General features: G+C 43.0%; 1 protein-coding gene across 6 annotated transcripts in view; it reads right to left on the bottom strand.

The window, feature by feature from the left end:
- LOC137383840 (synaptotagmin-B) overlaps positions 1 to 27,073 on the bottom strand; it is a 691,314-nt gene that overhangs the window by 433,719 nt on the left and 230,522 nt on the right. For 2 of the 6 annotated variants that reach the window (XM_068057125.1, XM_068057124.1), the window contains exon 2: positions 7,103 to 7,152. The exons of the other annotated variants lie outside the window; for them this stretch is intronic. The gene's annotated coding sequence lies outside the window, so the exon portion shown is untranslated. The remainder of the gene's footprint in view (positions 1 to 7,102; positions 7,153 to 27,073) is intronic. 6 annotated transcript variants of the gene reach the window in all.

Raw genomic sequence — 27,073 nt, forward strand, 5'->3', positions numbered from 1 at the left:
GGGGGAGAACGGTCCGTCCGCCCGAGGCCAATCAAGGCCCTCAAGTGGCCACTTAAGGGCCCTCGCCCGCCTCCACGGGTATTTTACCTGTGGCAAATGGGTGTAATGGGGACATGAAAGGCTGCCCAGCGATAGCTTTTACGTCGGTGGCAAATTCCTGTCTGCCTAAGGTAAAATCCAGCCCAGTGTATCTATTGTTTTACCCTGTCATAGTTAAATGTTTTTCAGCAATGTTCATATAAGCACAACTTGCATAATGAATGCCATCATCAGTTCCAAAGTACTTTCTGTACCCAAATCAATCCATATCCAACCAAAATTCAGAATGTTGAGGTACTTTGAAATGGAAATGGCTATCCCTTTAAGGAAATAACATGAACACTCTTTTATATGTGATGTGCAGTCCCAAACTGTCTAGTTTACCAAATGCTATTTATAGTATTAATAAATACTATTGAGTATTTATTTAATATGCTTTTTGATAAAAAGAAAGACATAAGCTTGACTAGATATTCTGAATTTTAAGAGATCTGAATCCAAACTGAATTTATCCATTCATATTTCCATCTGCAGTAGTCCTCAATATTCTATTCTCTAATACCTGAAGATGATGGCACCTCAGACCTTTCAAAATATGCATTGATGCTAAAATAATTTACATTTGCAGCAGTAGAGTTTACTAAATGGAACATCAAACTCATTACGGTGTGCTCAACATCTTAATTTGTATGCACATATCTTAATTTGTTTGTCAGTGCTAGATCATAACACATCGAAGTCACAAACATAAGACAAGCAACATGTATGCTTAAAAGAGTTCATGATTAAGTGAATAAAGATAGAAACAGCCAGAGAATAAAATTATCAGACACTAAACCAATAACAGAAAATGGTTGAGCTTATCTGAAATTAGGCAATCAATCTACCTCCAGATCAACTTGGTGAACATCAACACCAAGCACAAATTCAGACCGGGATGTTTCACTTATGTGTTCAACAGCCCACAGTTTACTCTCATTCATTTTAATGGGTGGAATATCACAGCCAGTTGAGCATAGAGTGGAGAATCCTGGCCAGGAAAATACAACTCACCAATGATAAGGAAAATCCATCAGATAGGAAATCAACATTGAGGATTTGCAAAAGTTACAGACTGTTTTCAAGCAAAAATTGGGCTGAAGTGGTTTTGCCACATTACAGTTTTATGAAAATGTATTCATTAGCAAGTAGTCTAAGAGTCACAAATTAGTAGACTAGTCTCAAGGCATTTGAACATTCATCCGTTAGGGACCGTGTTTAAGCTTCTCTTGCTGCTTTATTGTTTGAGGAACTCGAATTCTGGGGTGGCCTAACTTAGAAAAACATCATCCAGCCAAAGTTGAACAAACACGACATAGAGTGGATAAAAAATCAAAATTATTTCCTAATTACCTTTGATGTTCGTGGAGAAGAGTTGTATAACTTTTCTGAAGGGAAATTAAGGAGTGGAATGCATGACTGGAGGAATTGCATATGACCTGCGGAAGAACTGAAATTGAAAGGCCAAATGACTTTATCTGCCTGAGGTAAGTAGAGCCTGGAAAATATCCTCCTCAGAACTGAAAGCAGGTTGATAATGGTGCTATAAAAACATCAAGTGCTGGTAATACTCAGCAGGTCAGGCAGCATCTGTGGAGAGAGAAGCAGAGTCAACACTTCAAGTCTGTGACCCTTCATCGAACTGCCTGACCTGCTGAGTATTTCCAGCACTTTCTATTGTTATTTCAGATTTCCAGCATCTGCAATATTTTGCTTTTATTTGATAATGATGCTACCAGGGCTGAAAAACGTATTTGATGCTTAGAGACTTTGACTGGACGACTATTTTTTGGTAAAACTGGAACTCAGTTGGTTATTTTCCTCTTTTGATTAAACTGAATTCCACAACAGCACAAGGATGCTTTCATGGTGTCTGTCTATCCTTACTTGAATTCTCCTCAAAGAAACATTACATTAACATTGTTTGGCATAACACAGAGTGTTGCCAATGTGCTGTTATTCAGCCCTCGACTCTGAAAAATTTCAGCATCAATGCTCCATAAGGCACTCATGCTCATCCATTCCATGCGCTTCTGGACAGTGGAATGGCTAAGAAGCTGGCATTTGGTAACTTACCACCTAGAAGGACAAGGGTAGCAGATGCATAGCAGCACCACTACTTGTAAGCTCCTCGCCAAGCCACACACCACCCTGACTTGGAACTATATCGCCTTTCCTTTACTGTCGCTGGGTCAAAATCCTGGAACTCCCTTCCTAACAGTAGCGTCGGTGTATCTATACCCCAAGAACTGCCATGGTTCAAGAAGGCAGCTCACCACCACCTTCTCAAGGGCAATTAGGGATGGGCAATAAAGGCTGACCTAGCCAGCGTCGCCCACATCCCACGACTGAATAAAAAAAAGCTTAACGGACTGAAAGGATAAATTAGGCTTACATAAGGCTTATACAGCTCGACATTGGGGATTCCTTTATACTGCAAAATTTGCAGCTGCCATAAACTGGCCTAGGCTACTGCATTTAAAAAATAATCAGACAGGCACTTCAGGTGCCATAACCTAGAGTGCTACAGATCAAGAGCTGGAAAATGGAATTAGGCTGGATAACTCTTCTGGCCAGGACAGACACGATGGGCTGAATGGCCTCCTTCTGTGCTGTAAACTTTCTATGTTTCTCTTTTTTTGTTCCATTTCATGTTTTATGGTTGTTTGTTATGTACAGTTCATAATTTCTGATTTTGTTTGAAAATTGCATTCGTTGTCCCAAAACTATAATTTTTTAAACAAACTGGCTGATTAATTGTTGGGGATTTCTAATGGAAGGGCAGACATACAGCTCTACCATGAGATATTCTTCAGCCATAAGCAGTCCCTGGCCATGCATAAAGCGGTATTGCGACTTGTTCCATTGGATAATATTCAATCAGCTCTCAGGGCATGCTCTTAGTATAAGGTTGGGTTGGTGCGAGAGTTGGAACTTCTTTTAAGTGTAATATATTACTGTGGATTCTGCTCTGAACAGAAGCTGCTGGTGGTCTCACTTATACATCTAAGTTTAATCAAGAAATAACCAGAAAGTGCACCCAAATTTGCATATATAATTTAAGTCTAATTATTTGAACTTATTCATATATTTGTTCTATATATAATATCAAAACTTTCACAAACATGAAGAAGGGATTCTTTAAGCTACATGGAAAGGATTACTTTCTCATTTGCCTAATGGCATATGAAAATTGTGTCTAATTACCATGATTCATTAACGTTTTATGCAAAGAGTAGAGGCACTTGCACTCTAAGTTTCATAAGGAATGTGGCTTTTAATTTATAGTGAAAAGACTAGTTCCAATTAATCTTAAATCAGATTTTTAAAGTAGGTCAAATTAGCATAATTCATTAATCCTCATCCCTAAAAGAATAATCATCAGACACCAAATTTGATTAAAAATAGGACTTCGATTTTTGAAAAAAATGGTAGATGAAAGATGAAATGAAAATGATTTTCCATAAATCTTCATGTTGAATATTACAAAGTAGAATTGGCCAAGATATGAAACTATAAGGTACATTTTAAATGTATTTCATGATATACCTGATTAAAATAGAAAGAGTGAGACAAAATTACTGTTATTTAATTTTTAAATATTTTATTCTCCAATATTATTATAAATCATTCTTATATGAACATTGATTTAAAATATGAGTATTATTTTGCCTGTGTCAGTCATTCTCCGTTCTGCAATATAACAAAAATACCTAGAATCTTGATACTAGTGCAATGGCCAAATGATTGAAGTAAAAAAGCCAATTATTATTCTTTTGTTGAAAAAATGTTACTGCATTTTCAAAGCCTCCAGCCAGGCTGGGAGCATGTTCAGCAGATTCCATTGCAATTCCTCGTCCCTCTGTTCACTGCTGATTACCCAGCAGGAAGATTTGCTTTCTGTTGCTGTGGGTGGAATACCACAGGCAGCAGACAGGGTGAGAACTAATGAAAGGCATTTACATACCAGCAGTTATCAGCTCTCAATGACCTTGAACAGTAAGAATGAACGAATCTGTGTTCAAACTGAATTACCCAACATGAAATACAGTGTGGATCCCTACAGGGCTCAAGTCTGCAGTGCAGTAAATTTGAACCAATTCTGTTGGGAAATTTGTGTTCATTTCCTAATCTGTGGAACTTCTAAGCTTCTGAAAAAGCTTCTTCAAAAATTTTTGGGGCAAAATTCAATAGCCACCGAAAACTAATGTGAGGAGCACGATGCACAATTAACCTACGCCTGTTGCTTCTGATGCAGGCGGAACACCAACTTCATGCCGTCTGCTAATTTGCAAGATTGCTGTGTGCAGCAATCACTAAATGCATTTCTGACTGGCTGCATGCCTTAGCGGGGAGGGCTAGGTTCGTGAGAAGCTAGCACCACTTAAAGGTATAACCTGCATTACTTAAAGCCGGCCTGCACCTCTTAAAGGGGAGGTACATTTGGACTGGAGCAGGTGCTGGAACTGTTTATGGAAGAGAGTCTGAGCAGGAAGAGGAGTGAATTATGGCGCAACAGCAGAGAGGGTGGGATCCAAGGTTCTCTGATGCTGCACTGGATGCCTTAGTGGAGGAGGTGGAGAGGAGAGATGTGATCTACATACAGCTGGGCCCTGCCCCTGCCTTTTCGTGCCCCCTGGAGCGATCCTCTGGTCTTTTTGAATAAAAGTTTTAGGAGGCGGGATCCCTGTCCCTTTAAGAACTTTAAAGGGACGGAGATACTATCTCCAAGAACTGCCGGTCAATCAGAGGGCCAGCAGCTCAGCAGTATTGGCAGAGCCACTGGGAGCGGTAGCCTCTGCCAGTAGTGCATAGGCCTCGGCCCCAAGCCCAGCACTGGAACTCCGGATCAGAGGTAGGTGAGGTGGGGTCTCCGGGACCAGTACGGAAGGCTTCGGCAAGGGGGGTGGGGGACGGTCGCTCAGTCCAGGGGAAGGGGGGTTCCTGGGGAATAAAGTTATTCCCAGTGGGGTCCTCCGTGGGCCACACATTTCCCACAAAAGAGGGACACCCCCAAGCCCGCAGGGAGGGTGTCTCGTGTTGCAAGGTATCCTACACGCGCGGCGGATGCTCCCCCACCCCCGCTGCTGGTAAGATCCCAGCAGCAGTGGGAAGAGGCCCTTATTTGGCCTTTAATAGACCACACGGGCCTCAGTTGTCCTCTGGGTGGGAAGGCCGTCATCGGCCTATCCCGCTCTCAGCAAGATCGCCGGGCCATGGGGAGGCAATGGTCTCTCCATCCCACCGCCCCCTACCACCCGTCGCTTCTGATACAATCCTAACTGCATTTTCTATAAATTCAGGAAGAGTACATGTTACTAATTCCCAATAATATCATTCTTAAGTGTGATTTGTTTTAGAGATGTAAAATATAATTTCCTTGGATGATGATTTTTGAAATTGATCTAACTAATAATTTCATTCTCCACATCTAGGCTTTGAAGTTGAGGGGTTATTAATTTAGAACTGTCTCTCTGAAAAAGGGAAGACCGATTAGGAGACATTTCTTTTCACAGGGGATTATTGGAGCATGGAATTCTTTGTCAGGAAAAGGTTGAGGAAAGACTATTGCATTTTATAAGGAAAAATTGGATCAATATCTAAAGACACAGAGCTACAGCCTGAGAGTGGAGCAGTAGGATTAGTTTAAACAAAGCGTTAACATAGACATGTTGGATCAAATGGCTTCCATCTGTGCTGTAAACATTTACTATTCTAGTTAGGTTCTACTGTATTGGAGTTCAAATATTAAGGTGTTTTTCTAGCAATTTTTCATTGAAGTGAACCCTTCTGTTGAAAAGGCACTGAAGCAGCATAGATCCAAGTGAGAGAAATAATCCTTAGAAGGCATTTAATATTATTTCTCAGTGTTGTTATTACAAAACATATCACATTGTAACAAAGAAATCTCAACCTAGAGAATCCTTAGCAACCCATGTCAGTCCCAGGGGACCATGTTTACTTTCAGTTTTCATACTTGAAAGCGCGTCAAAATCTAATATCAACAAAATTGTAATATTATTGGTTTATTTTTCTTAGCTTCTCTCTGTATCTTTGGGAAGGAGTGGGTGGGAGGCGGGTGAGGCTGCGGGGAAGGGGGGTGGGGGCTGGTGGTGGGAAGTGGTGGGGAGAAGAAATAAATCTTACCAGGGAGATTTCAAAAAGCCATTTAATTCTAAAGCTGCTATCCCTTCTTTAGTTGTTGATTATACAGTGGATGAGTGGATGAATAAAGCATCAAAATGGGAGAAAAAATTGCTTTCTTGAACATGAGCATTTAAATAAAAACATTCCAGTCTTCATATTTGACCGCAATGATTAAATACATGTATGTATTACTCATTTTTCATCATCTCAGTGACTATATGTATAATTATAGCCATTATTGTGACCTGCATTTTAAGCCATTTAGATGATAGCTTCCATCTTTCAAGGTGCATGAGGAATAAATAAATGGATCCAATATTGATTAAAATGAGGCTACCGCCCAAAATGTTTAATTAAAGTGCCCAAGCCACTTATTGTAGAGCATTCCTGACAGATCGAAGTTTCCTATCAATATTTTAGTATGAGTTTGTCAGATCACTTACAAGTGTATAGAGTCATAGAGTTACACAGCACAGAAACAGGCCGTTCGGCCCATCGTGTCCGTGCCGGCCATCAATCACCTATCTATTCAAATTCCATTTTCCAGCACTTGGCCCATAGCCTTGCATGCTATGGCGTTTCAAGTGCTCATCTAAATACTTCTTAAATGCTGTGAGGTTTCTTGCCTCTACCACCTCTTCAGGCAGTGTGTTCCAGATTCCAACCACCCTCTGGGTGAAAACATTTTTCTTGTTTAAATTTTGTTATTTTAAATTTTAAATTACATTTAAATTTAAATCTTTTTTCTATGGTTTAATTTATTGGGAACGAACTCCAATATGTGATACAGTATTTCAAATATCAACCATTTAATTTGCAGAAGTCTGACTGGTGAAAATTTTGAATAAATATATAGTGAAAATAAAATGTCTCTTACTTGCAGTGTCAGTGGTTAGGAAGAGGGAGTAACTTTGACCATCAGTTTGACTGTTTGGACAAAGAACAGTAATTGGTTATTGAGAAAAAGTTTCATCTTTCAATATGAAATGTATCATTGAATATTTACTCAGTAAATCATTGCATTTTATCACTTTAAAAGGGATAAAATTTTGTATAAATTTAAGAAAAAAATAAAATTCAGTTACTCTTTTCCCAATCTGTAAGATAACGATGAAAGCCTGAATTTCCTGGAGCATTGGCACGCAAAGCCACTGTTATCTGGGCATGCAAGAGAGAAATTTGTGGTGGGCCCATTTATTTCAGCCAAGACTAAATCCACCCCAAAGTGGGAGTAGGTGTTTCTTGTAGACTCTCATGTGGGCATTTCTTACAGAGGTGGAACTGGGAGAATTACTTCACCCACTATAGATCCTGTCACTTCCACTGCATGTGCCCCTGCCTGCGTCCCTGCGTGATGCAGGTGGACAGTTGTGCTAGGACCACATTTCGTAGAAGTTTGGCTGATACTTCATTTAAAGGTTAGATTCCCCAGAGCGGCCAATTGCAGTTCCACTTGGGAAAGTAGTAAATAAAATGACTCTTTAAAAAAAAGTAATGATCTTCAGCTGGCACAGTGAGCCCACTCACGGTACAGCAAAATGCCCCTCTGCTGAATGAAGCTGGTATCCCAGTAGTGTCAAATGTGGCCCACTCACATTATGCAAGCTGGGAATTGGAAGGGGTCAGTGATGCCCTGCCCCTGATCCATCCCCACGAAAGGCCTTTCCAGGAATCTCTTATGATCATCAGATAATTCTGGTGTTCTACATACATAATAGTCATGTATCATAGAAATCAGCATATAATTTACAAATAACTCTCTCCTGTCTTATGCTTGTTCTATCATTGCATTTTTTTCAGATAGAATACACAGTCTGCCCAATATGTGTTTTCCGGCATTTATATTCCATTCAAGCCTCCTTACATCCTTTGTCATCTAACTCTATCAGCATAGCCCTCAATTCCCTTTTCCCTTATATGCTTATTAGTCTCCCCTTAAATGCATCTATACTATTTGCCTGAACTATTCCCTGTGGTAGTGAGTTCCACATTCTCACCACTCTCTTTCTATTATAGTATCATTATATCCTGTTCTTATGGCAACGTAGCTTTGAGTCTCCCTCACACATTATAGAACTCTACAATGTCAATCTCAAGAGGGAGACAGCAGCCTTAAAAACAACTCCCTCAATAGATGTTCTAAAATTCATACAAATCATTCTTGTGTCTATGGTGGAAGTTATTGCCATCAACAGAACTGGTAAAGAAACTAGCTGTTTTTACTCCTTATCTATATACAGCATCTGTTGCTTAGCAACAAAATACACAGCTAATGCATTGAAGCTATGATTTCTTTTTAGCAGAAGCTGTTTTCAGATATTGAGTCCTGTAGTTTGCAGTAGCAAGTTCATCGCTCGTGGCTTAGGAGCCACTGAAATGTCTCATAATTTGCTGCAAACCTCATGGAAATATACAATTCAACCAATATTCACTATAAGCCCACTGATTCCCACAGCTACCTTGACTACACTTTACACATCCCACTCCCTGTTAGGACTTCATTCCATTCTCCCATTTTCTCCATCTCTGGCGCAACTGTTCGGATGCTCCAACCTTCCATACTAACACTTCTGATATGTCTTCCTTTTTCCTCAACCCAGGACTCCCCCTCCATAGTTGACGAGGCCCTCAATTGTGTCCATTCTATTTCATGTACTTTTACTCTCACCCCTTCCCCTCCCTCCCAGAACCGTGATAGGCCTCCCCTAGTCCTCACCTTCCACCCCACCAGCTTCTGTATTCAACAAATCATCCATTGCCATTTCCACCACCACCACAGTGATGCCACTACCAAACACATCTTCCCCCCCTTCCCCTTTTAGCATTCCAAATCGATTGTTCCCTCCGTGCCACCTTGGTCCACTCCTGAGTCACCCCAACACCTCTTCCATTTCCTTTCCATTCAAGCACAAGAGTTGAAACACCTGTCCCTTTACCTGCTCCCTTCTCACCGTCCAAGGCCCCAAACACTCCTTCCAAGTGAAAATGATTTATTTGTACTTCTTTCAATTTAGTATACTGTATTCACTGCTCATGATGTGGTCTGCTGTACATCAGGGAGACCAAACACAGATTGGATGACTGCTTTGCGGAACTGATTCATTCAGTCTGCAAGCATGACCCTGAGCTTCCAGCCAGCTGCCATTTTAATTCTATACCTTGCTCCCACTCTAACCTTTCTATCCTTGGCCTGCTGCTGTGTTTCAATGAAGCTGAACACAAGCTTGAGGGACAGCACCTCATCTATCAACTGGGCACTTTACAGCCTTGTGGACTCAACACTGAGTTCAATAATTTTACATCATAACTTCCGTCCCCAGTTTGTTTTGGTTTTTATTCTGCTGGTTTGTTTCTTTCTCTCATTTCTTTTTTATTTCCTTTACTTTGTGTTCAGACAACTGCCATCCTGCTATTCATACCTCCTCTAGTTACATCTTTTGTTTCTTTACTCGTCGCATTAATCACCCTTTTGGCTTTGTACCATGTCATTTAATCTGTCCTGTCCTCCACCCTATCACTGACCTTCCCTTTTGTTCTTCTTCCCATCCTCCCCCCGTCACTTGCTCAAAACCTATTACATCTCTAACCTTTCCCTTTCTGATGAAAGGTCATCAAGCTGAAATGTTAACTCTGTTCCTCTCTTCACAGATGCTGTCAGACCTGCTGAGTATTTCCAGCATTTTCTGTTTTTATTCTTAGCTCGAAGACTGTGGGCTGGATTTTATGCCCATCCCCACCCATCCCCATGGCAGGATTGGAGGCGGGGAGGCATGGAGAATCACGATGGGTGGCAAGGGGTGGGGCGGTGGGATGGAGGGCCAGTCGCCTCCCCGTCGTCAAGCGATCTTCCCGGGGGCGGAATAGGCCGATGTTGGCCCTGCCCAGAGGCCAATTGAGGTACTTAAGTGGCCTAATAACAGCCAATTAAGGGCCTCTTCCCACTGCCGCTGGGACCTTACCTCTGCCACATGGGGAGGACGCCTTGCAACATGAGGTGCCCTGCCTGTGGACTTGGGGGAGAGGTCCCTCCTTTGTGGGCAATTCGTGGCCCACAGAGGACCCTCCACCGGAAACAAATTTACCCCCAAGATCCCCTCCCCCGGACTGCACAACCACCCCACCAACGCCACCCCCCCGCCCCCACTTGCTGGGATCTTCTGGACTGGCCCCGGCAACCCTGCCTCACCCTCCTCTGGTCCGAGGTTCCACCACTGAGCCTGGGTCCGAGGCCTCTGATGTACCCTCTGACTGGCTGGTAGCTCTTGGAGGCAGGATCCCTGCCTTTTAAAGATGGTGATCCTGGCTCCTGAAACTTTGATTTAAAAAGACCGGAGGATTGCTCTGGGGGTGGGGCACAAAAAGGAAAAGGTGGGGGATCCCCTGCCTTTTTGGCCCAGCGCTGGGAGCCCTGCCTTCATCACAAAATCCAGCCCTGTGAGTGGAGTGACTATGTTACCATTTGCAGCTTATATCAATTTTGCCCAACATTTTTTTTAAAAAAGGAAAGCTAGCCAAAATGTGGTGAAACAAATAAAGTACAAATTTTCCTGACACTTTTTTTGATATTTGAATTATTAATGATTAGTAGTTGCTGGGTACCCAATTTATTAATCTGCAACCTAGCATGATGACTTAAAGCCATTGGATTGCACTTTATTAGAAGACACTTGTGTCTTTGATGCCTTAGTGACAAAATCCTCACCACTCGAACCATAATGGAACGAGGACCTTCTTGCATCTAACAAACTGACTAACCTTCAATCTGATATTTATGACAATGAAATATCATACTGCATTGATCAAACTCAACTCTAAACTTAACATTTTTGTGGTGCCTTGCAGAAATAGCATCCTGTAAACTAATAGCCATTGTTTTGGAAAACCATTCCAATTGCTAACAGATCTTTTCTTCTGCATTTTACCATTGTCATAAACACATTTAAAAGCCTTTGTTTTTCGATGGAATTTGTTTTCTAGTTTATCAACTGACAGGTGAGGTGCACTTTTATTAAAACAACCCAATTTTCTATCCCAGTCAATCAAATTAAGTATTAATTGATAAAAGTCTTAAATTAATTGTAAGCTTCCAACTACACCCATCACAACACACCACAGCAATATTAAGGATAGTAGCTAATTTGTTTTGATTCTAGTTGTTGCCTAAGGTCAGCAGTCTCTAACGGTCAGTTCGTAATGAATAATTGATACTAGAAATTTATCACATTTCAAAAATGTAGTTAAAACATAAAATACAAATAAAGCATAACTGAGTAGCACAATCTCTTTGAACAGTATGCTGAAGCACTTGTGGTATAATTTTCCTGTGCTTTTACACTATTTTAGCTCTTGCCCAATTTTCCGGTGATAACACCATGACTTCCCAAATTACCAACTATCCTTTAACTTTTATCAGCAGACTGACAAATGCACAATCACATAAGTTTAAGAGAATGTTTCCATTTAATTAAGGACCCCAGTAAATTTTTTATTCCAATTTTAAGTGTTATTTTCTTGCAGCTACAAGAGCTAACCAAATATACCTTTACACTCCATTCAGCCCTTCCAGGGCCAGAGAAGAATTTTCCAGAGTTTTTCCCTTATTGGCCCTGGGTTTTTCAGATTTTTTGCTTCTCCCATGGCTGGGACAGGGGTGGGGGTGGGGAGGGACCAGTTTACAACCAATTTCTATCCCATGGCTGGGATTTAACCCTCCCCGCCCACCCCAGGAGCAGGTAGGTGGTGGGGGGGGAAATTGAGTGGCAGGTGGGGAGTGCCATTCCCAATGCCTTCCCACCCCCACTACAATGTATGAGGGGTGGTTGTGGCAAGAAATGGCTGGCCTGCCCTGGGCCAAACCAGGCCCTTAAATGGCCAATTAACTGCCACTTAAGGGCCTCCTCCCACTGCTGCTGGTATTTTACCCAATGACTGGCAGGCGGCTCAGGCCCACAGAACGCTGCCAGGAAAAATGTGGCGGCCTTCTTGCGGGCGAGGTAGGAGGCACAACTGCCCCCATTGCATAACACTATCCCACCCCTGCCCCCACAACTGACCCCCCCCCCCCCCTTGCCTTGTCGTGGCCCAGCCGATTGTCACTGGCGAAGCACCAAAAACGTACCTTCTTTCCGGGACCTTTGTTCCTCTTGCTGCTATTGGCTGGGTGCAGTCCCAGCAATGGCCACCACTCGGGCGGCACTGCTGGGACTGAGAGCTGCCGGCCCGCTAATTGGCCAGCAGCTCCATTAGCTGGGACTTCCTGCCTCAGTGGGGTGGGAGTCCAGCCCAAGGCCAGTTAAGGGCCTGGGGAGCAAAAAATCCTGACGTGGCTCCCCAGGCCTGACGGAGGTGAGCTTGCCCCCGACTCTTTGATCAGTGGTCGGGCCTCCCACCCAACATTCCGGCCCATGTTGATATTTAAATTCTTATAATCAATGTTGCAGATTGTTTGTTCCAGTCTGTACTTTACAGCCACCTGAACAGGAGTTTCCCATTCAGTATGGGACTATCCACCTTTTAGAAACAAATAAATCAGTCACCTGCTATCAAAGAAATTGTGACTGGGGTGAGCTAGCTTGGAATAAACAGTTATAAGATCAATACCTTCACTTCTAGTGTACGAACTCCAATTTATTGCAGAAAGTCAACATCGACTGCAATCATTTTGGGATAGCATCAACCAAACCAAATATAATCGGGAAAAATCCAGTGGAACATAACAATGTATTGTTTCAGTTAATCTACCCTGAGTCCTGCTATTGCAATAGTTTCTAAACTCAGAAAACATACTGCCTGTAATAATTCATGTTTGCTGGGGCTCAAACTACCATCTAAAGTTTCAGGTTATCTCTTTAGCATTTCCTGTGCTTTTTAGTTCATTAATGCTCGAATTGGCAGTTGTGCTGTGCTCTCTGTGACAGCATAAATAAGCCTTCTGCAACCACAGCAAACCTCAGAGCCACTCCCTCTTGGTGTCATTTGCGCAGTGCAATTTCACCTTGTTCAGATCATCATCACATTCTGTGACAATATCCAAACCCTCCTCTGGTTACAAAGTCGATAGTTTTACCAATGTCATTGACTGGTTTATAAATACTGGGAATCAACTGATGACTGATACAATTTCCCCAATAAAGAACACCCAGCAAACATCATTAAATGCACCTCTAGACCTTTTTCATAACCGGTTTGGTCAAAAGGGAATTGGATATATATCTGAAAACTTGTCAGACTATGGTGAAAGAGGGGGGAGTGGGACTGATTAGAAAGCTCTTTTAAGGAGCCAGCATGGGGATGATAGGCTGGATGGCCTCCTTTCGAGCTTTATGGTTCTGTGATTAGTAGCTATCAGTCAATCATTATCTTGAGAGATCAGATTACAAAAATATTTGACTTCGGTTCACGTTTGAATAGAAATAACTCTTCATTTAGCAATTCTTCAGGTATTTTTTGGCATTATTGCCAGAGCTGAATGCTGAACCTAGCCAATTGAATCGCACTGGGTTTTGAGGTGCCTGTTCTTTTAGAAAGCAGCTGTTTTTCATCTTGTGCCATTTTTGTACAGGTGTGTAAGAAACTAATTTACTTCACTGTACACGGATATTGTTTCATGCACTGCATTCAAATTCTGACTGTCCTTGTAGATAGTGAGGAAGCATCATGTTTCAGGATTTTTGACTAACTTATCTTTCAAATGCTCCTGTTGAATGCAATTTCAATCGGTTAAGTTCACAGAAAAGCAGAGCTGGGTAATGTAAGTCAGTATTCAGATGAAACGTTTGAATCAGGGTATCTCATCTCAATTACGTTAGTTTTGGAGTTTCCTGTGAACATTCATAATTAATCAAATACCATTTTCACTAAAAATATTCATTGGTCCATTTGTGTCTCAGCCAATGTTCGGTGCTCAGCTATCACCAGCAAAGTAAATTATCTGGTCATTTGTCTCATTGCTGATTGTGGGATCTTGCTGTCCAAAATCAGTTGCCATTTTCTCTTCATCATACAGTGATTACATTTCAAAAGTACCTAATTAGCTTTGAAGCATTTTGGGACATCCTGAGGTTGTGAAAAGCACTATATAAATGCAAGTTTAATTTGGTTGACAGATGTAATGGTGAGTACTCAAATGGGGAATAGAGTTGCATGTTCCATCCTTCCATATTTTGTAAATACACAGAGTATAGGACAAAAGATGAAACACAACTAAAGGCCATTCCATGAGTCACACAGCCGAAAAAAACTTTTATTTCCACTCTGTTATGCCAACGTGTTTTGCCGAATGATAATTTTCTTCGGTTCACTGGTTGGAGATCTGAATTTATATATTTTTTAAGAGACATTTTAAAAAGACAAGCTGCCAGCAAGGTCATCCATTCAGCTGAAGATGATCATCTAATTGGCAACACTGTATCCTACATTGCAATCATTGTGAGGAGAGAGACAAAATGTCTGCACTTCCCAGCAAGAACCAAGCCCCAGGATGTTTAAAGGAACTACCCGCTCTCTCAGCAAGCAGAGAAATACTGCTAACTGCTATGTTTGCTTGTCTGAGTGACTGTCATGTGACAAGACCCTCCCCATCTGTGGTTTTAAGCTGGTGTTTTCTCTGCAGCAGATGAGAAGCAACTGGACTCTGACATGAGCAGTCATCTAACTGTTCAAACTAAAGGCCTCAGGACCACCAATTTCAGCTGAAAGCCTGCCAAGTCACCAAACGCCATAGACTGTATACCCCTTTTTTATGGACTCTAACTCACCCAATCTACCTTTCCCCACTCTGTAACCTATTTGTGTGTGTGTAAACTTCCAGAATGTGTGTGTGAGTGAAAGTTGATGCATTGTTTATTATTTTTATTAGTTTGGTTTAGGTACAGTAAAGTTAACCTCTTTCTCTGTTCATTCAAGAAAACCTGTTTGATTGGTTCTTGTTATAATTATAGCAAGTAATTAATAAAACACGTACTGAATTGGCCCCTACATCCACTTAAAGAAAGAATTAAATCTGATGTGGTCAAACAAGGAGAGGGAAAAGAGGGAAGCCCTTCGACCCCTCCTCACTTGATCGGAACAACTCTGAGGAAGCAATTCAATTTACTGATGTAGCTATGTAGGACTAGCTAATGTATGCAAATTTAACAAGACTACTATCACACTTAGAATTAACTGAAAAATTAACACAGAGGGTGTTATGCAAATTAGGCTCATTACTGGCAACAACATACAAAAGGAATTGTAAATAGGGCAGTCAGAGATGTTTTAATCAAAAGACTAGGAGGTGCAGGCCTGGATCCAGAGCTGGAGGTTAAAAAGTAGATAGCCAGATGTTGCAGTTAGAGGTTGTCTCGAAAGAAAAAGAAAGCCAAAACCAATGAGGTCACCAAAAAAAAGGACAAGGCACAAAGTTTAGTGAGATTTGCATTGACTTTCATTGTGTATATTTGTGGCTGTCTGTAACATAAAGCAATTTAATGATTTGCATCAAGCTGTAAACTCGTAAAGTATTCCTTAGTCTGCCTATTGGAGAATACTTGTGACGGCACATTGGAAAGGCACAATATTTCGCTTAGACCACAAGGGGCTCCTACTGTCATACCCCGAGATATACCACTATATAAACAGATGTTGAACAGCATGAGAACTCTCGAGCATAAGACACTCAGACTGTTTACAGGCGTGACCAGAACCACCATACCCCAAAATAATCTAAGACTGATTTGAAATTTATAGCAGGCTTCTTTTCCTGAGGCAGTGGTTCAATTTAGTTTCATGGGCAGCAGTGGCTGTTTGGGACCCCACCTACATTAATGTTCCTCAAGTGAAACTGGACAGTGAGCGTCAGCAAATAAAAACCCTTGTACACTCTTCAATGACCAAAAAACCTACCCACCTCCCATGGCATCTTCCTGTGCGTGCAGAAGATGCAACATTCCCGCCCCTCTCCCCTCACCTCTTTCCTTCCTACTGTCGAGGGCCCTAAAGACACCTCCCAAATGAATCTGTGACTTATTTGTACTCCCTTCAATTTAGTATTACTGTATTTGCTGCTAACAATGTGGTTTCCTCTATACTGGGGAGACCAAATGCAGATTGAGATTTTGCTTTGCTGCACTTCTTCATTCAATCCACAAGTCTGACCCTGAGGTTTTGGTCGCTTGCGATTTTAATTATCTATCCCACACCCACACTGACCTTTCTGTCCTTGGCTTCCTGCACTGTTCTAGTGAAGCTCAACGGAAGCTTATGGAAGAATTTTGTGCTATCATTGATGGCAGGCACGGAGACGGGGAGGCCCTGGAGAGAAACGATCAGGTTAAGCCTGGCAGCCTCCTGGCAGGATCAGGGGGGGTCCCTCCTTTGGAGACAATCCAGGGCCCCTGGAAGAATACCTGGGAGCGATCATCACCACCCACCCCAGGAAGACCACTCTCCTACCCTCACCAAGACTTACTCCACCCTGTTGTCGGGCCTGCCTGACTGGCCCTAGCAACCCTCACTCCACTTACCTCTCCAGGGGTCTTCATCAATCCTCTACTCTGCAGGGCCTCCTGCAGTACCGGTAGTGGCCACTGATGCCAGTGATGCTGCCAGTACTGCAGACACTTGGCCTTCCGATTGGAGGCGGGAGCTCATCCCTTAAAGGGACGGCGTACCCCAATGGTAGGCAGTTAATTGGCTGCCTGCCATTAAATAGCAATGGGGATCCAATGGAGGGCCAAGGCGGGTTCTCCCCCTGCCTTGTGGCTCACTGCTGGGACTCCCACCAGTGGAATAAAATCCAGCCCTTAGACTCAACACTGAGGTTAACAATTTCAAATCAAAACTGTTGCTCACAATTTTTCAGACAGCAGGTGCTGCTAATGATTCTGCTATTGCTATTTATACCTTCCGTAGACTTATTTTTTTCTTTACTTCTCCCATTACCAACCCATTCTGCCTTGTCTCATCGTCCCTTTTGTCATTTTATTTCTCCTGCCTTTCCTTTTATTCTTTCTTCCCCTGCTCCTTCCTTAAAACCTGTTACATCTCTACCTTTTGCCAGTTCTGATGAAAGATCATCAACCTGAAATGCAAACTCTGATTTTCCTTCCAAAGATGCTGCCTGACTTGCTGAATGTTTCCAGCATTTTCTGTTTTTAATCCTGACCTTCAGTATTTTGCTTTTGTATTAGTTAGCATCCTTTTGCAATTGGAGTGTCACAGACAAGCCAAATCCTGTCCATGGACACTGTTACAATCAGGTGAGGAGAGGTTGAAAGGCTCCCCTCTTGTCCCTCTCCTTGTTTGACTGCAACAGAGTTTATTTCTTTTAAACAGTGAATGTGCTTACCAATTCAGTGAGTATTTAACCCTTTATGTACTATGATCATAAAAGAACCAATTGGACATGTTTTCTTGAGTTTAAACAAGAAAGAGGTTAGTTTATTGTACTTAAAATCAAAACCCTATCTTAGTAAAAATAATAAACTACACTCTAACTTGCACACACACACACACACTTACACACGAGAATCACACACATGCACAAATAGGTTACAGAGTGATGAAGAATAGATTGGTTGGATTAGACTCCAGAATAAATATAATAATATACAGTCTGTGGAGTCTGGTAATTCAGTTGTATTCCAGCTGAATTCATGGCCCTGACATTTCTGGTTGGTAGAAGTGCACTTGCAGCTGGTTCTGGGTTTTCTGATAGACCATGATATAAATTTTTCTCCCCAAAGTCTCTACCTGCAGCAGTGATAGGCTTGGATGTTTGCAGCCCACAGACAGGATTCAAAACTTACAGCATTACCTGGAGAGAGATAGGGAGTGAGACGCAGCCCCACTGGGGTCCTGCACTGGTTAGCTCTCAAAGCTTGTCTGCTGTGTGTAACAGAAACTTCAAGTTTTCACAGAGATAGACATACTGTCACATGATTGTCTTAGTATTCTCTTTGGTACTTTAATGAGATTCCAGTCTAAGAATGTCATTCTCTCTCAGGCTTTATTGTTTTAATGTTTACTGCCCCCCCCCCCCCCGCCCCGGAGGCCTGTATGCACTAGTATGAATGTTTCAAAGATGGCTTTGAATGTCTTGCTAATGAAAGCGATATCATTCAACTGTTTGAGCCATTGTTCTGGATGAGAGCTATTTAGACATGCGTCTCCACTTTGATGCCTTGGAATGTGTGGTATTTCAATGCAAATTGTGGTGTCCATCTTAGCTTCCAGCTTTTTAAAAGTTGAATGTAGGATTCCAGCTTTCCTTTTAAAAGTTTATTGTAGTTTTCCAACCAATGAATTAATATCATCATTCAGCATAGAACGTTTTCATGAAAACACAATCTCCATGAGGATTCAATAGGTACAATGAGGTAGATATTCTTAATTTAAAAATTATTCTGATAGCTCAGTGGATATCTGGTGCATTACTTTGCTGATGCAACCAGGAACCCAGGGTCAACCCCAGATCTGTGATGACTATAAATAAATATGCACACAACATATTTTTTCTTGACAAGAGAACAGTATGGCTTTAACACTATGTTTACTTTTCATGCATTGCTGTCAGCAGGTATTGGTCTTCACCCACTAACTTTAGAACATTTTTTCTTTTTGCACTTTCAGTATCTGTATCGAGTCCTTCAATAATAAATACAGCATGTTTTATATTGTCCTACTACTTTGTTGCAATAATGTATCTTCACAGTATGAATTTTTCCCATTTTCAACACCAGCCATTCTGATGTTCTATTGTATTGAGAGCGCCAACTCAACATCTCTTTGATGCTAATTGTGGGCAGTCCTGTGTAGTAGACCCTTGATATTTGGCAGGAAAGGCAAACTTCACACCATCTGTCCAGACTGGATTGGAGCTAATATCCCAGAGGTGCAAGAGCTGTTTGCTAACCCATTGCATTACACAGAATGCAATATCCATCACAACATGAATATTTATCATTAGTATTAATTTCATTTACACACTTAACACTTAGGTATATGAAACTTTAACTAATAAGAGCATCCCTTCTCATCAATATTGTGGTCAATTAGGATATGTGGGAATGAAATAGATTGTTCTTATTATTTGCTAAGTGCCTAAAGATTTATCATCTCAACCAACAATTTGTACATCAAGTAACAGTTTCCTTAAATGAAATTAATCTCATCTGTTTTGCTGCGAGCCCTTTGTGCGGTTATACTTCTGATCACAGTAAATTCACTGCCTCAGTGCTTAACAGAATGACTAAATTGGACTCCCTAAAAATGTGGTGTATAATCTTCAAGGCACAAGACTATTTCTCACCGTTACTTTCATTGGTTATCCAGTCACATTATCATAGGTGATCTCAAATGATCATTTATTGTTTAATCACTAGATAGTTGATATGCCACAATGTTCCAAAACACAGCTGATTAATCAAATGAAAAGGTTGCTAGCTGTTCTTAGTGCAATGGTCATCTTCCATTTCTCCCCAAATGATATAAGCAAAAATATCTTATACAAAGAGAATGTGGTGTTTCACATTCTTCACCAATATATTTGAAGACTTGCTGAAATTCAAACTGTCAACAAATATAAATGATTAATAAAATTAGGTTGACCCCTTATGTTTTACAATCCATAGGAGTATCATATGCAGCCTATAAGGCTGTTTGGACAGTAATGAATGCCAATGATACACAGTACCAAGCCATATGGATGCCTTTACCATTTTTCCACAGAGCAATTTACTGCTAAAGGTAAACTAGAGCATCCGATAGTAAAACATTGAAATTATGATACTTGGCATCTTATCAACTGCTAATGAGTTAAGTGACCTTTAATAAGCACACGGAGAAGCTCTGTGTGGAAAATGGTGCCTAAACCTAAAGGCACAGGAATGAAAGTTGCTGAATTTCATAAAGGAAGAACTGCCTCTATTGCTCCAACAATAGCTAAAAATACAAGCTTGATTCTCCCCTGCCCAACAATCAATTTCTGTGCATAAAATGGGTGGCGTAAAAGCAAGCCATTGACAGGGTTTCAGGTGAATGTAAAAAAATAACAAATGGCATTATGAACGTGATATACTTATTCTTTGGGCGCTCAACATCAGGATACATGGGTGAAGCATGTCACCCAAATGTCAGTTAAAAGGCCTTTTTTTTTAGAACATTAGAACATTAGAACATGAACCATTATACCTTCCCATCTCTTAAATCCTAGTGTTTCTAAATATAACACTGTACCCATAGTTAAAGATAGCAGAGGTGTAATTTAATTTCAGTGGGGAACCAAGATCAAGCATCTATTATACACCTTGTCCAATTTTCCTTTTCATTGAAGTCAATTTACGACTGCCCATTTTGCGCTCTCCCTGAAATTAATTTCACCCCTGTTTGGTTTCATAGACAACATAAATACTTTAGTAAGATTAATCTGTTTTTAAAAAATCTATAGCAGTCTACTGTGCAACATAAGTAGAACCCAAAAAAAAATCAGATTGAAATAAATGTAGCAGCCATTGACCAGAAACTGAACTGGAGTAGCCATAAAAATACCGTGAATACAAGCGCAGGTCAGAGGCTAGGAATCCTGCGGCGAGTAACTCACCTCCTGACTCCCCAAAGTCTGCCCACCATCTACAAGGCACAAGTCAGGAGTGTGATGGCATACTCCCCGCTTGCCTGGATGGGTACAGTTCCAACAACACTCAAGAAGTTCGACACCATCCAGGACAAAGCAGCCCACTCCCTCCACCACCAACGCACAGTGGCAGCAGTGTGTACCATCTACAAAATGCACTGCAGCAACATACCAAGGCTTCTCAGACAGCACCTTCCAAACCCATGACCTTTACCAACTAGAAGGACAAGGGCAGCAAATGCATGGGAACACCGCCACCTGCAAGTTCCCCTCTACGTCACACACCATCCTGACTTGGAACTATATCACCGTTCCTTCACTGTCGCTGGGTCAAAATCCTGGAACTCCCTTCCTAACAGCACTGTGGGTGTACCTACCTCACATGGACTGCAGCAGTTCAAGAAGGCAGCTCACCACCACCTTCTCAAGGGCAATTAGGGATGGGCAATAAATGCTGGCCTTGCTAGCGATGCCCACATCCCATGAATGAATAAAAAAAAAACATGCCTGCCTGTCAATCGTGATGTCTCTGCCCTGTACATCATATGGAACATTTCCACTACTCTGTGCATTAACAAATACAAGTCCAAATCATCAGTCTTATATTTCTTTGTAATCTAAGAGAGAAAGGCTGTGCATAAGTACACATTGTAGTGTGAGAAAACAACATTATGGTAAACCTTGTGGGCACTATTCCAATTTAAGTCAATTTTTTGATGATTAATAAAACTGTGGAACCTTGGAGATGTCCCCCATCCCAAAATCAAATCTTGCTATATCCTTATTGTCTGAATTTATATGAAAAAGCCTTTCATTCAGTGCTTCAATGAATAAGATAGCAGTTTTTTTTACAAAAAGTACAATTCAGTATGTTACCCAAATTCAAACTTTTCTAGTCTGACTTTTGGTCAGAACTTTTTTGTTGACACTTACAATGTCCATTGGAAATTGAGCAGCAGGCAGAATGTAAAAACATTTGTCTTTATGGTCAGAATGTTATAAGCCCCTCAATGTTGGAGGTCATGGCCAAATACTTCCGGGAGAGGCCCGCCACAATCTGCAATGCCGAGTAGGTCCCACCCCATTTTACCGGCGGGACCTCAGTGCGGCCCCCACCACCCCCCGCCGCTTGGGGACAGAACCCCATATTAACATATGTAAAGCGTTACTTACTTTACCTGATTATGCGTCCTGCTGCCTCTCACTCCACAGTTCCTCATTTATCTGTGAACAGGTGGCTGTCGCATGCCGTCCCAGTCACGACTGAGAAAAGCTGGCAGGACAGCAGAAGTAGGGGTCATCAGACACAGTGCAGGTAAGTCTGGATAGATGGGTCTCAACTCTGCATACTTGAAAGGAGGTGGGTGGGGGGATTGTATTATCAGGGTCTAAACTCTGCAGGCATGAAGGGAAGTATGAAGGGGGATGGTATTACTGGGGGCACAACTCCGCAGGCATGAAGGGAGGTGGAAGGGTGTATGGCATTACTGGGGGGCACAACTCTGCAGGCATGAAGGGAGGTATTGCGTACCCTCCCTCTGTAAATGGTGGCTGCTCGGCACCATTGTTTGTTTGTGTGAGTGAAGGAGCAATGGCACTCCAGTTACCCTGTGAATGGGGAGGGTGCCAAAAACAGTAGGCATGTAAAGGTTATATGGCTTCTGGGCCAATCGGTGCATCTGTTACAATCTTAATGTGATCATGCTGTGCCACTCTTAGTGGGAGCTAAGACAGGCAATGCTATGCCAAGCCACGTAGTTGATGCATGAAAGCATCTGATGTATCAGTCAACATCAATGGCTGTCCTGTTAGGAATCTTTGAAGGTGAAGGAACCGAGTTTAATTGTCACTTGGAGATGGGTATGGATCATCATATAGGAATTGATCCGCTTCTAGTGAGGATCCATATGTCCCGCGGGCAAAACCAGCAGGCAGGTGCAGCCCACATGGAGGCCCCCGGTCATGAGCAGCAGCTGTCCCCAAGGACAGCTTGCCACTACAGGTCGCCAGGCAACTACAGGTCCCACAAGATATACCTGCAGATGTCTGAACACCAGTGTCAGAGGCGACTGCAGATGACACATCTCTGTGCCCTGCTCAATGATGACCTGCAGCCCATGGGCTTCAGTGAACATCCTATGCCTGTGGCCCTCAAAGTGACAGCGGCTCTTAACTTTTACGCCTCTGCACTATTTCAGGGGTCCACCGGAGACCTTTGCGGGGTCACTCAGTCAGCAGTGCACCGCTGCATCAGGGAGGTCACTGATGCCCTGTACTGGAGGGCCTGTGATTATGTCTGCTTCACGATGGAATAATGGATCCTGGGAGCCAGGTTCACAGGGCCATCGGTTTCAGCTCCATTGTGGGATTCCCACAGGTGCAAGGGGTCATAGACTGCACCCATGAGACCATCAGGGCTCTTGCCAGACGACCAGCTGCATAAGTAAACTGAAAGGGCTTCCACTGGCTCAGTGTACAGTTAGTATGTGATCACCGTAACAGCTTTTTGCAAATCTGTGCCCGCTTTCCAGACAGCTGCCATGTTGCCTTCATCCTGCGCCAATCCCAGCTGACGCTGCTGTAGACTGAGTTGGTTCAAATGGAGGGGTGGCTTCTTGGAGACAAGGGCCACCTCTTGCAGACATGGCTCCCGACACCAGTGAGACACCCCACCACTGCTGCAGAGGGGAGATGCAACGCCAGCCACAGAGCTACAAGAGCCATCATTGAGCAGGCGATCGGCAGACTGAAAATGCACTTCCGCTGCCTGTGTAGATCAGGTGGTGCTCTGCAGTGCGAGCTGGAAAGGGTAGCTCGCATTGTTGCTGTCTGCTGTGCTCTGCAGAACTACGCACTCAGTAGGGGGGAGGCCTTGCAGAATGAGGAGAGATGTGAGCAGGACTCCTCCTTGGACGATGAGGATGCTGAGGACTTTCAGCAGGAAAGGCACTTGGGAGGACAGAGAGCATCAAGGCGCCGCATGCAGGGTGAGCAGTAAGCAAGAGATGCACGGCAACGCCTTATTGATCAAAGGCTCTGCAAGGGACATAGCACCCTTGTTCACCTACTGTGCAGCAGTCCACAACTGCAACATCTTTGCATCCACCATTACTGGCAGCAGCAGACTGAGCCATTGTCCATGTTACTGCATCCATGGAGATGCACATGAGTAATGCTGGCATGGCTATGATGTTATTCCATACATTGGCAGTTCTGAAAGGCCAATGTTGTAATGGGAAGAGACACAATCGGTACATGCTGGCACACTTCATTAACACAGTAAAAGCAACACATGTTAATAAAGAAGATTTAGAGGTTGAACTTTTTACAGTGTTGTCACTCGTGCAGACTCATTTGTGTCACAGTGGTTTTTGGAAAAGCTTGCAGATGCTCCTTCGCAGTGCCACTTCTGCACTAGCAGCCTGACTGGAGGAAGGCTGCTGATTAGATTGCCCTTTGGCTGTGGATGACTCTGGCAGTCGTCCTCTGTGCACACGAGGCCTGGAAGGCCCGGCTGGCTGGGGGAATGCTCGTTCATCCTCTTCCGGCATTTGACCCTTTGATGCCAGATGGCCCCACGGCTATTTACCTCCTCTGCCACCTCCAGCCAGGCTGCCTTGGTCAGGCAGGAGGGTGTCTCCTTACCATCACTGGGAAAAGACCTCCCACCTTGCCCTGGAGGACAGTGAGCAGGGAGGCACTGTTGGACCATGGGGCCAACCAGGAGTGCCCCTCTGCCATCTTCAGCTTTTGGTCTGGTCCTTTAAATGCAAAGGTGATTTCACTGTGTAACTGCTCTAACTTCTGGCTGCAAGGTTTTTTTGGAAACTGTTTTTTAAAACTAATGCACGGCTGGTGAGGAAATCTGTGCTGTTGTCCTGGTTTTTCATCTCTGACAGACAGACACAGATATACATGTTCACATACACTTTGCTTCTGCACAAGTTCATAATAATTATTGATATCATAGTTCAGGTTTGCAATGCAGCTAGAACAGGAACATAATTTCCTGGTTCTTGAAGAAATAGTTTCAATTCCAGTTACAAGTCTTTTCACATAACAGTTAGCTATGAAAAGAATACAGATTCCAAATGCATATTAGTCTGTGGCTTTTCACATTCAGGAAATTAAAAGCCCATAGTATGTAGATATTATGAAATGATGCTTTTATTTCTGAGAGTATATTTACCTTTTATGTTACAATTCAGTCTTACTTTCTGGCATGTGCAAAAGTAAGATTTTTCACCGAGGTGCAGCAAACCTACAAGAACAAATGTTACACTTGAGTGGAGCTGCACAGGACACCGGGACAAAGCAAAGCAAGTATGTGGCAGAAAAGCAGAAAGTGCTGGAGAAACTCAGCAGGTCTGGTAGCATCTGTGGAGAGAGAAACAGAGTTAACGTTTCAAATCTGTGAAGGTCAGACCTGAAAGTTAACTCTGCTTCTCTCTCCACAGATGCTGCCAGACCTGCTGAGTTTCTCCAGCGCTTTCTGCTTTTCTGCCAGATTGCCAGCATCCACTGTATTCTGTGCTGAGGTAAGTATTTTTTAATTCATTCATGGGATGTGGGCATCGCTGGATAGGCCAGCATTTATTGCCCATCCCTAATTGCCCTTGAGAAGGTGGTGGTGGGCTGCCTTCTTGAACCGTTGCAGTCCATGTGGGCACCCACAGTGCTGTTAGGAAGGGAGTTCCAGGATTTTGACCCAGCGACAGTGAAGGAACGGTGATATAGTTCCAAGTCAGGATGGTGTGTGAGGGGAACCTGCAGGTAATGGTGTTCCCATGCATTTGCTGCCCTTGTCCTTCCAGTTGGTAGAGGTCGCGGGTTTGGAAGGTGATGTCTAAGGAGCCTTGGTGCATTGCTGCAGTGCATCTTGTAGATGGTATACACTGCTGCCACTGTGCATCGGTGGTGGAGGGAGTGAATGTTTGTAGATGGAGTGCCAATCAAGCCTGCAGCTTTGTCCTGGATGGTGACGAGCTTCTTGAGTGTTGTTGGAGCTGCACCCATCCAGGCAAGTGGAGAGTATTCCATCACACTCCTGACTTGTGCCTTGTAGGTGGTGGACAGGCTTTGGGGAGTCAGGAGGTGAGTTACTTGCTGCAGGATTCCTAGCCTCTGACCTGCTCGTGTAGCCACAACCATCTTCCTTTATCTGAGGTCATCTGAGCACCAGGACATCACTGCAGGAGTTCCTCAAGGTAGTGTCCTAGGCCCAACCATCTTCAGCTGCTTCATCAATGACCTTCCTTCAATCATAAGGTCAGAAGTGGGGATGTTCGTTGATGATTGCACAATGTTCAGCACCATTCGTGACTCCTCAGATACTAAAGCAGTCCGTGTAGAAATGCAGCAAGACCTGGACAATATCCAGGGTTGGGCTGAGAAGTGGCAAGTAACATTCGCGCCACACAAGTGCCAGGCAATGACCATCTCCAACAAGAGAGAATCTAACCATCTCCTGTTGACATTCAATGGCATTACCATCGCTGAATCCCCCCACTATCAACATCCTAGGGGCTACCATTGACCAGAAACTGAACTGGAATAGCCATATAACAACCACAACCATCTTCCTTTGCGCTAGGTGTGACTCCAGCCTGCAGAAGGTTTTCCCCCTGATTCCCATTGACCTTAGTTTTGCTCGGGCTCCTTGATGCCATACTCGGTCAAATGCTGCCTTGATGTCAAGGGCAGTCACTCTCACCTCACCTCTTGAGTTCAGCTCTTTTGTCCATGTTTGAACCAAGGCTGTAATGAAGCTGAGTGGCCCTGGCAGCAGAACCCAAACTGAGCATCACTGAGCAGGTTATTGCTAAGCAAGTGTCGCTTGATTGCACTGTTGATGACACCTTCCATCACTTTACTGATGATTGAGAGTAGGCTGATAGGGCGGTAATTGAACGGGTTGGGCTTGTCCTGCTTTTTGTGTACAGGACATACCTGGGCAATTTTCCACATTGCAGGGTAGATGCCAGTGTTGTAGCTGTACTGGAACAGCTTGGCTAGGGGCGGGGCAAGTTCTGGAGCACAGGTCTTCAGTACTATTGCCGGAATATTGTCAGGACCCATAGCCTTTACAGTATCCAATGCCTTCAGTCGTTTCTTGAAATCACACGGAGTGAATCGAATTGGCTGAAGACTGGCATCTGTGATGCTGGGGACTTCAGGAGGAGTACGAGATGGATCATCAATTCGGCACCTCTGGCTGAAGATTGCCGCAAATGCTTC

This window comes from Heterodontus francisci, chromosome 25 (assembly GCF_036365525.1).
Source record: "Heterodontus francisci isolate sHetFra1 chromosome 25, sHetFra1.hap1, whole genome shotgun sequence".
In the NCBI taxonomy this organism is placed as follows: domain Eukaryota; kingdom Metazoa; phylum Chordata; class Chondrichthyes; order Heterodontiformes; family Heterodontidae; genus Heterodontus; species Heterodontus francisci.